The sequence below is a fragment of the Theobroma cacao genome, chromosome 2 (genome assembly GCF_000208745.1).
Source record: "Theobroma cacao cultivar B97-61/B2 chromosome 2, Criollo_cocoa_genome_V2, whole genome shotgun sequence".
NCBI lineage: Eukaryota > Viridiplantae > Streptophyta > Magnoliopsida > Malvales > Malvaceae > Theobroma > Theobroma cacao.
In genome coordinates, this window is record NC_030851.1 from 28,825,028 (window position 1) to 28,834,788 (window position 9,761).

The following is a 9,761-nucleotide window of genomic DNA, read 5'->3' on the forward strand; positions in this document are numbered from 1 at the left end:
ATAAAAGTGTATTCATAAAATGATAATCATTGAAATATTTTTATTATAATTATTAATTAGATTTATTTAATTTATAAATAAAAAGTTTAATTATATTGAATGATTTTATTTTAAAATATATTTTTTAAATTTTAATAGTGTTGAATAATTTAAATATTAATATTTTAAGTTAAATTTTTTTAAAATTAAATATTTATTTTTTTATTTTTTAAGTTAAGATATTTATTAAATTTATACTCATAGATTTAGTATAAAAATATTTTTGTTGCTTTCTAAAAAATGATTTACGTCTTTCAAAATAGTAAGACATTTTACGTAATCAATAATTGTTTTTCTCATTGACTTGTAAAATATTTTACATGTAAAATCAATTTTTTATCAACCAAACAAATATACGTTTTAAAAACATTTTTCAAAAAATATTTTACTTCAAAAAAACAGACCATTGTTTTGGTTTGGATTACTATTAAAGAAAGATTTGTCCTAAGTCAGATTTAAATTGGTAAATCTGAATTTCATTGCTACATGAATATTGTCCAAAAAGAAAGGAAATACTAGAAAGTACATGAACCAACTAGTATTTAAAAATCGAAAAGAAGAAAAATAACTGATGAAACAGCTCTAAAATTTCTATTCAGCAAATGAATTCAGTCCATAGAGTCATCTGATCCCATAAAGAATCTAAACATTATATTACAGTGCAAGCAGCGCCACAGCGGTGTTAGACTTGGGCGACGGGCTTTCTCATGCATAGAAAATTTTACAAACTGGTTTTATCTAATATATGACACATTGATAAATGCTCATTCCAGATAACATACAGAACAACAGATTGTGCTTGGTAGAGTGTTCCTCTTCCTTCTTTGGTACGCGAAACAAGAAAATTTGGCTCGCATTGATTTTTGTATATAGGATAAAGGGTCTTTGTACTCGATCAGAATATATCAGGGTTAAGGAGGGGGACACAGCGTCCTTATGGCATATGTGAACCCACTCCCGCAGTAAACTCTGAACGTGGCATCGTTGTGCTCAATATCATGACCTAAACTAACTGTTTGCGGGATATTTTGATCGCATGTACTGCCAAGACCAAGCTGGCCATGTTCACCCCAACCCCATGTTTTTATCACTCCATCCTCTGCCATCACAATGCATATGTGGAAAAGAAAAATCAATAAACAATATGACAAGAAAACAAAGAAAAGGTCAATAGACTTTGCCTGTTATGATAGCAGAGTGCTCAGCTCCAGCTGCAATTTGCACAACTTTCATCCCATCAAGACCAGAGACTCTCTCCAAAACAGCTGCTCCTGTTTCTCCAAAACAGAAAAGGTTGTATTTATGCTGAGGGAGCTAAAGTAGCCAAACCTGTAATAAAACTTCAAAAGAGAGTGCACATGTATTATACCCATTGTGGTTGTTTTTTTTTTTTGGGTACAATGTCCACTCTGATGGTTAAGAAACCAACAATGATAACATTTTAAGATATGCACCTTTAATGTATATACATGATCATCAACCCTGATGCTTGCAATATAATTTATCAAATTTATTCTTGTCTTTAGTTTTCCAAATGGATTACCAGATAAATGCTTTGAGGGATTCATTTTCTCAGGATTGCTTAGCACTCCATGGTGGCTGCCACCAAGCATATAAACTTCTCCATCATCTGTTACAAAATAAAAATGAGTTACCAACATGTGATTTACCATATCTTACCAGGAAGAGATCAAGGAAAGCTAAAATATTTGCCCAGGATTTTTTTTTTTTTTTGAGAAGGGGGGGGTGTTGTGACGGGTTAGGGTAAGTTCAGGTGTGGATAGCTTGAGTACAAAGGTAAACCATAATGGATTAACAAGTGTGCATGTATACCAGATAATACTAGAGCATGATTCCAGCCAAGCACAGCTTTAGAAAGCAATGGTGAGGGTATGTGTTGAGGAATGAGAAAATCTGAAGTGGCACCAAACCCTCTTCCCCAAATGTATAGTTGTCCTTCAGCTGGAGGCAAGACACAATTATAAAAACTAGATTAAATTAAATGAAAAACTAGTTATTGGAACCAAATTTTACTCTATACTGTTTATGGGCTTTGGTATTGCCTAAAAAAGGGTAGTACTTGTAAGCCAACATGGTTTATGGTACAAATAAAATATTCTGCTAATTTGGGTGTACTCACCAGATAATGCCGCACTATGGTCTCCATTTGCACTGATGCTGATAATTTTAACATCATCAAATCCACAAGTAAACTGAGGAGTATTAATCGACTTGATTCTATCCATTGGAATACCCAGTTGACCACGCTTTCCAGACCCAAATCCATAAAGTTGATTTCCCAAATTATCTGCAGAGAGGAATTTTGGTTATTAGAGACTAAGGTGAAGCTTTCAACCGGTACTCCTCTAGTTCTCTTTGCTATACACCAAGCATCCAAGCCAGAAAAACTATGCTGTTACTTGTACGAGATTCCTTACTCAATCATTTAAAATTCTCAGAACTTCTAATCCAATCCAATGGGTAGGCAGAATGTACCCAACAAAGCTTCATTTAGATCAACTTGCAACAATGTTGTATTTCAAGCACTAAATTATGTATTCTTGTATAGACATATCACAAACAGAGTTTCCTTTAAATTTTGTGAAGAAATGCAGCTTTGCTATTCATCTTTCTACACTTTATTCTGTAGGTGAAGTGAGCTTAATTATAAAACAATCTGATTCAATGTTATCAGCAAGTTAAGTGAACATATAAATAATCAAAGACGGAAATGAATACGTATGCTCAAATGAAACAGATGCATATATATGTTATATGGAGAAAATGAGTAACTTACATATTTGGTATCTAAACTTCTAGTGAAATGAAGAATTTGGTACTTGAAGAAAAACAATGTACAATTTGGATCCTGAACTTTTAAATAGTGTATCATGTTCAGCCAAACTCAAGTACCATTAACCCAACTCGCTTATGTAGCTTCTAACCAATATAGTCACATCATGTGTACACCCCACTTGTTAAATAAAAATGCTAAATACTTGTGAAAATTCCACATGAATACCACATGATATCCAACAATTGGCCGGTTTTGGACGGGATTTTTACAGCCTAGGTAATAAAAAAAAAAATACATCTCATTGTTCAGTTGGCTTTGAAATGGATGTGGATGGTCTCATGTAACATATACCTAAAATGATAATGTTGGTTAGCCGCTGGATAGATTAATAGTGTTAAGAGTTTGAGTTAACATCATGGAACACAATTTGAAAGTTCATGGTGCAAATTGTACATCTTTTCTCTTCAGGTATCAATTGACAATTTGTACAATTTTTCAAAGCTTCAGGTAGTAAATGCGTATGTAATATATTCAAAAAAAAAAAGTCTTCATATTGAAACTCAAGACCTCTAGCAGCACAAGCAATTCAGCGTACATTTACCTTTCAATAAGACAAGTGAATGGCGCATACCACATGCTATCTGTTCAACATGCTTATTAACAAAAAATGATACTTTAACAGGAGAGCAATGTGACCTGTAATCACCATGCCCTAGCTGACCAAACGAACCATCTCCACAAGTAAAAACACACCCTTCATCTGAAAAGTAATTAGAAAACTAAATTCAATAGCATGTTCAATTGCATAAATATTGCCACATGAAATTCAGAATCTCCAACAAGCATGATCTGAATTGTTGGTAAGAAGTTAATTGAGGAAGCTCAAAATCAACAGCATAAAGCAGAATGGAAAAACTGAGCAAGCCCATCAATTTAATTACATTTGGTAACATTTAGATAGTTTAGCTGTATAGACAGTAATCAAACACAGAGCTACTGGCAGTATAGCAATTTTATATATGGGCAAAAAGTAGAATGATGCAAATCTACAAGGAACCTGAAACGAATCCAGACTGGCTCCATCCAGCTGAAACTTGAGTGATAAAATAGCTCTCCAAAGACATTACAGGCTTTGGAGCTAACAAGGTATTAACCATCTCCCCATGGCCTAACTGACCAGAGTTACCCCTTCCCCACGTCAGCACTTTCCCACCTGCAAAACCATTAACCAACATTTTGCGCAGAAAAAATAATTAATTCGCTGTGAAATAGAGCAAGGGAAAAAGAAAAAAGAAAAACAAAATAAAGAAATAAAGAGAAGGATGTAGCTGCTGGCACCATAGGTCAAGGCAACAACGTGAGCACCGCCACAAGCAAGGATAGAGACGGGGCCAGCGGAAGAGAGAGAAGGGAGGTTAAGGAGTTGGGGAAGGTGCTCGTCTTGGAACCTCGCGGTGCCCAGCTGTCCATCCGTGCCTGCTCCCCAGCTCCACAGTTGTTCTTCTTCTTTTTCTCTTTGTTCGATTATTGTTTCTTTGCTACTCTGATTTACTTCCACCGCCATAACCAGTTGTTCTCTGCTGTCGAGAACAAGCTTCTCGAAAGAGCCCAGGCCGCCTCTGTCAAGTGCCTGCTTTTTAATTCATGTCCACCGATCCATCCAGTTGAAACAGCGCCGTTTCCTAACAAAATTTTTACTTGCAGATAACGGTGTGGGCCTTCTTAGCTGAATATTGAGGCCTTCCCTTCCCTGTAACCAAGGCGACCCTAAATATGACAAAACCGATTTATGTATCATATATCCGAAAGTCATAGAACACATCCATTGAGCAAGATTAGAAGAACACGATAAGATGGCAGATTATTATGTTGTAGTCAGGGGATTTGCTTGGTAGAATCATTACTTAATTACCGCTGACTTCTTTGGTGAAACCATCGAAAGGAGTTTAAAAAAGAGGACAACATTTTGCATAGCAATTCAGGCAGCTGCGAGAATACTCAATAGAAATCATCGTGTACAGGGATGATTACAATTGATTAATTGTGAACAAAAATGTTTGAAACCTTGCAGAAACAAATACAACAAATGGCTGGAATGACCCATCAGAGCATTTTGAAGCTTTAAAACGAAAGCAGACAACCCCTGTCCCCTTGAGTTCGGCAGAGCATAAATACTACCGAGAGCCATGTCAAATCTGGAACTACGAATATTTCTTCGATGTGAGACTAGCTATTGGTCCTTCCGTTGAGTCTCATAGGTTTAAGCCACTTGTAAAATTCCAAACCAAGATCAAGCAACGGAAGTATGGAACCATTCAAATAACCTAATGAACTGCCAATCTCCACCTAAATTGCTCAAGAATATTGAAAACCTTGATCAAGTCAAATGAAATATCTCCTCAATTAGGGCAGAGGAGATCACTCATGCCAACAAACACTCTAATCGTTTAAAACATTCTATGAACTATATAACCAAAAACCATGACAAATATACAAAAAAGACAACGTTACACTCATTGGCACTATATAAGCATCATTGATAACCATAAACCAAAAACATACCCAACAACTTTCACTCATTCCTCCAACTTCCAAGACACTGAAACAACTTCCACTCTACACAACGCATTAGATTCTAGAAATTAGAGAAGAAAGAAAGGAGCTAAGATTAAACTTGTACTGTTGTTACAAAGATGGACAGATCCCCAAAAGCCCTAGTCCTGCGTTATAGAATATCATCGTAGGCAACAATTCCTCTCCCTTTAAAAGGCACTGCTAACATTGAAGAACCATCATCACTACTTCTTGGGTTGACTATAGCTGATGCAAGCTTATTCCCTCTTCCATGCCTGCTCAAAGGTACCTCAGGCCGCAAAAGCTTTGATGACGAGGATGACCCATTATCCTTATTAGCACCGACCCCTACCCCTTCTCTCCATTTAGCTAAAGGGTCAGTTGCCCACAAAACTTGAACCTGCAACCAACATCACATTTCAGAAGTTGGAACCTCTTAATACGTGAGCAACAAAGCATAGCTATAAAATTTAACTTCGGTTTCGCACTATTAATTAAAAAGGTGATGATTTTCAAATTAATTAAAAAAACTCTTTTAGTTTTAAATTTTAGCCTTAAAGCTGCCCAATTTAGTTTACTTTAGCCAAACGCTCCCAAAAACACAATAATTACAAAAACAGCAACCAAATTCCTTCCTCTTCTACAAGTTACCAAACAAGAAACTAAGAAATCAAAAGGGGCATAGATTAAAAATAAAAAAAGATTGCCTTTGTGGAATCAATGGTAATGCCGAAAGAGGAATCAAGGGAAGCGGCAATGGCAGACTCGGCGGATTCCTTAGAGCGATATGCTATGTAGCCAACAGCATCACGGTTAATGCGGATGCGGGAGATTGGGCCATAGATCTCAAACCTCGACTTCAAATCGAGCACCGAGCAATTTGGAGGAAGACCCATGACAACCACAGCCGGTGGCGGCGTAGGCTTGTCCTCATCCTCAGGTGGCGGCAGTGGATAAGGTGGCAGAGGACGACGCCTTTTAGAGATGGAAGCGGGGCCAAGGCGGGAGAAGTAGGGTTTGTCTCTCTTTCGACTCATGTCGACAGCAAAACCAAAGGGCTATATTCGAAGATTTCTTTAGGAGTTCGGAGTAGAGTACGCACGTTTTGTTGTATGTCTGGAGATTGATATGTCTTGAGTTCGAGTTGAGTGTTAACGCACGTGAGGATCAACTAACGCGGTGTCGTACCATAGGTCTGTTTGGTCGGGTAGAACTTGTGTAAACTGTTGTTCAAAGCAAAATATTTTTAAAATATTGTAAAGAGAAATTAAATAGTAATTTGATAAAGTTATTAAATAAGTGCTCTAATATGTAAAAAATTATTTGGTAATATTTTATTTTTTTAATAAATATAAAATAAAAGATTCAAGTTTAGTGAATAAAATAATAAGTTTTATAATGAAAAATATAAATAAAAGAAAATACTTTTTATTAATTAAAATATAAACAAAATCAAGAAGAAATTAAATCAAATAGAAAAGATGAATGTTTAAAAAATATAATTCTCTTTATAATTTTATGAATTATAGTAGCTAAACTGAAAATATAAAAAATATTATTAAATATTTGTTTCTACAGATTATCATGCTTTAGAGAAGCTTTTGAGCCTATTTGACCTGGTTGGAGCTTCTGTAAGAAATATTATTCGAGTAGAACTTGTTGATTCCTTATGTTTTTTATAATAACAAAATATTCTTTATTCATTAATGTCTAACTTCATTATTTGAGTGTGCAAAATAAAGTTAATTCCCTCAATAAGATGAATGATTAAAAATAAGATCATATAACAAATAGGCTATTAATTAAAGTGGGAAAAATGAAAATAGTTAGTGAAGACAAAACTTTTGTAACTAATTATCAAAAGGCATTAATTAGTTCAAGAATGGCTGAGCTACAAAAATCTTAATCAGTTAGCACTAAGCTTAATTGAATAAAAAGGTGCTAGATAAAGGAAAACAGAAGTGTGTTAATTAGTTAAGGCATCGGGTTAATCGATTAGAGCACTAGACTTAAAGAATCTCTAAGCACCAAAATTCAACTTTAAAGTGAAGTTGACCGTTGAAGGGAGACAAAATGAAGAAGTGCAAATTCGAAGAATTTTTAATTGATTAGAGCTTGTGTTAATCGGTTAAGGCTAAAAGAAGTGAAGCTCCGATTAGTTAAGGAGAAAGTTAACCAGTTAGAGGAAGTTTGCTGAAATAAAGAAACTTGAAGACAAATATCTCTTAATTGCATAGAATCTTCTGTAATCAGTTAACGCAGAGTGTACAGCAGCAAGATAGTGCACGATAGAGAATTTGTAATTGGTTAGAGTTACTTGTAACCAGTTAGTTGAACTCTATCTACCCATTTGTATTTAAGCACTAGAGGACAAAATAACAGCTAAAATGGCATCAGAGTTGTCTTCAACAGCTAGAAATTACCTATAACAGATAAATCTGACTCCCTAAGTATAAAAAGAAGCTCTAATGATCAAAGAAAAAAATTGAATGAGAAAATAGCCATTTTGAGAAAAAGCCAAAAGTCCTTCACCAAAAACACTTATCTTTCATTCTAATTCTAGAAAAAGTGTTTGAGCTTGCTTGTAATCTTTCCATATTTGTAAAGAGTTATTGTTGTACTTCTTTTTCTTCTTTTTCTTGGGAACTTAGAGTGTGGGAAGCACTCTAAAGTTTGTTGTAAGAGATTATAGCTTGGATTGGAAGCTCACTTTTTAAAAGCTTAATGGAAGCTGTTAATTCTACTAGTACAGTGAAGTTTGGTTGAAAATCCTTGATTAAGAAATCAAGGTAGTGGATGTAGGTTAAAAGGACCGAACCACTATAAATACTCTTGCATTGTCCACTTCTCTCTACCCTTCTTTACTAGATGTCTTTAAGCTACTACAGGTTTTAAATCCTTTTTCTTCCAACTGATTCAAAGTTCTAATTTAAAAAGGGCTAATCTTAAAATTTTTAATACTATTCATCCCCTATCTAGCACCCTAACGGAACCAACAAGTAGTATCAGAGCCATACCCTTATTTTAGAGCCTAACATCCTTAGAGGAGATCCATATGGCTTTGCAAAAGTCTGTTGTTGTTGAGGGCCAATATACAAATAGGCTTCTTTTATTTGATGGATCATATTATGCTTATTGGAACACTAGGATGTTTATGAAATATGGGATGTAATCACGGGAGAACCTTATGTTCTGACTTACTTAGTTTTGACACAAGTGAGAAAATGCCTAAGCTAAGAGCTGAGTGGACTGAAGCTAAAGTTAAAAAGGTTCACACAAATTTTAAAGTTATCAACACCCTTCAATGTGCATTGGCCTTTTTAGAATTCAACAAAATCTCTAATTGTACTACAGCCAAAAAGATTTGAAAAAAAATTTAGAGTCATTCATGAAGGGACTTCACAAGTAAAGGAGTCTAAAATTGCGTTACTCACCTATAATTATGAAATATTCAAATGGAATTGGGAGAAGATATCACTACTATGTTCGATAGGTTTACCAATATTACAAATAAGCTCAATCAACTAGAAAAAACCATCCCTGAACATGATTTAGTAAAAAAACTACTTAAATGCCTCCTAAAAAGATAAAAACCCAAGGTCAATGGCATCTGAGAGGCCAAGGATCTCAATGTGGTCACACTCAATGAAATTTGTGGCTCACTCCTTACACACAAACGTAAAATGAAAGAAAAAGAAAAGAAAGGAAATAAAGAAGCCAAAGAGAAAAGAAAAAAAATCTTGCACTTAAGATTAGTACACTTGAGGAAGAACTTGAAAAATTGTCAAGTGATATCGATGAAGAATTAACAATGATGGCCATAAGGTTTAAAAAGCTGATGAGACAAAAGGGCAAAAGATTTGGAAGGAAAAATTACAAGAAAGACCAAGGTTTCTCTTGGAAAAATAAGCACATGGGTGATCTCAACAAGAAAGATGAGATGATTTGCTTTGAATGTAAAAAACCAAAACATTTCATATCTGAATGTCCAATACTGAAGGAAGAATCTTCAAAAAGGATGAAGAAACCAAAGAAAGCAATGGTGGCAGTAATAAGGTTCGATAGTGACTCTTCAAGCTCAAAAGAAGAAAAAGAAATTTTGGAAAAAAAAAGTAAATTTTTGTTTGATGGCAAGAAAAGAAGAATTTGAGGTAACATCTAGTTCATCTGATATTTCTTACGATGATCTGCAAGATGAATATGATTGCCTATATACTAAATTTGAAAAACTTGCTTTGAAATATAAAATTATAAGGAAAAAGGATATAACATTGAATGAAGAATTAGAAAAAATTAAGGATGAGTACAACTTTGCTTTTGATCAAAGGAATATGCTTCAAATTGAACTTGA

The 9,761-nt window shown here is 34.6% G+C and overlaps 1 pseudogene; it reads right to left on the reverse strand.

Moving 5' to 3' along the window:
* Positions 605–6,539, reverse strand: LOC18609274 (annotated as a pseudogene).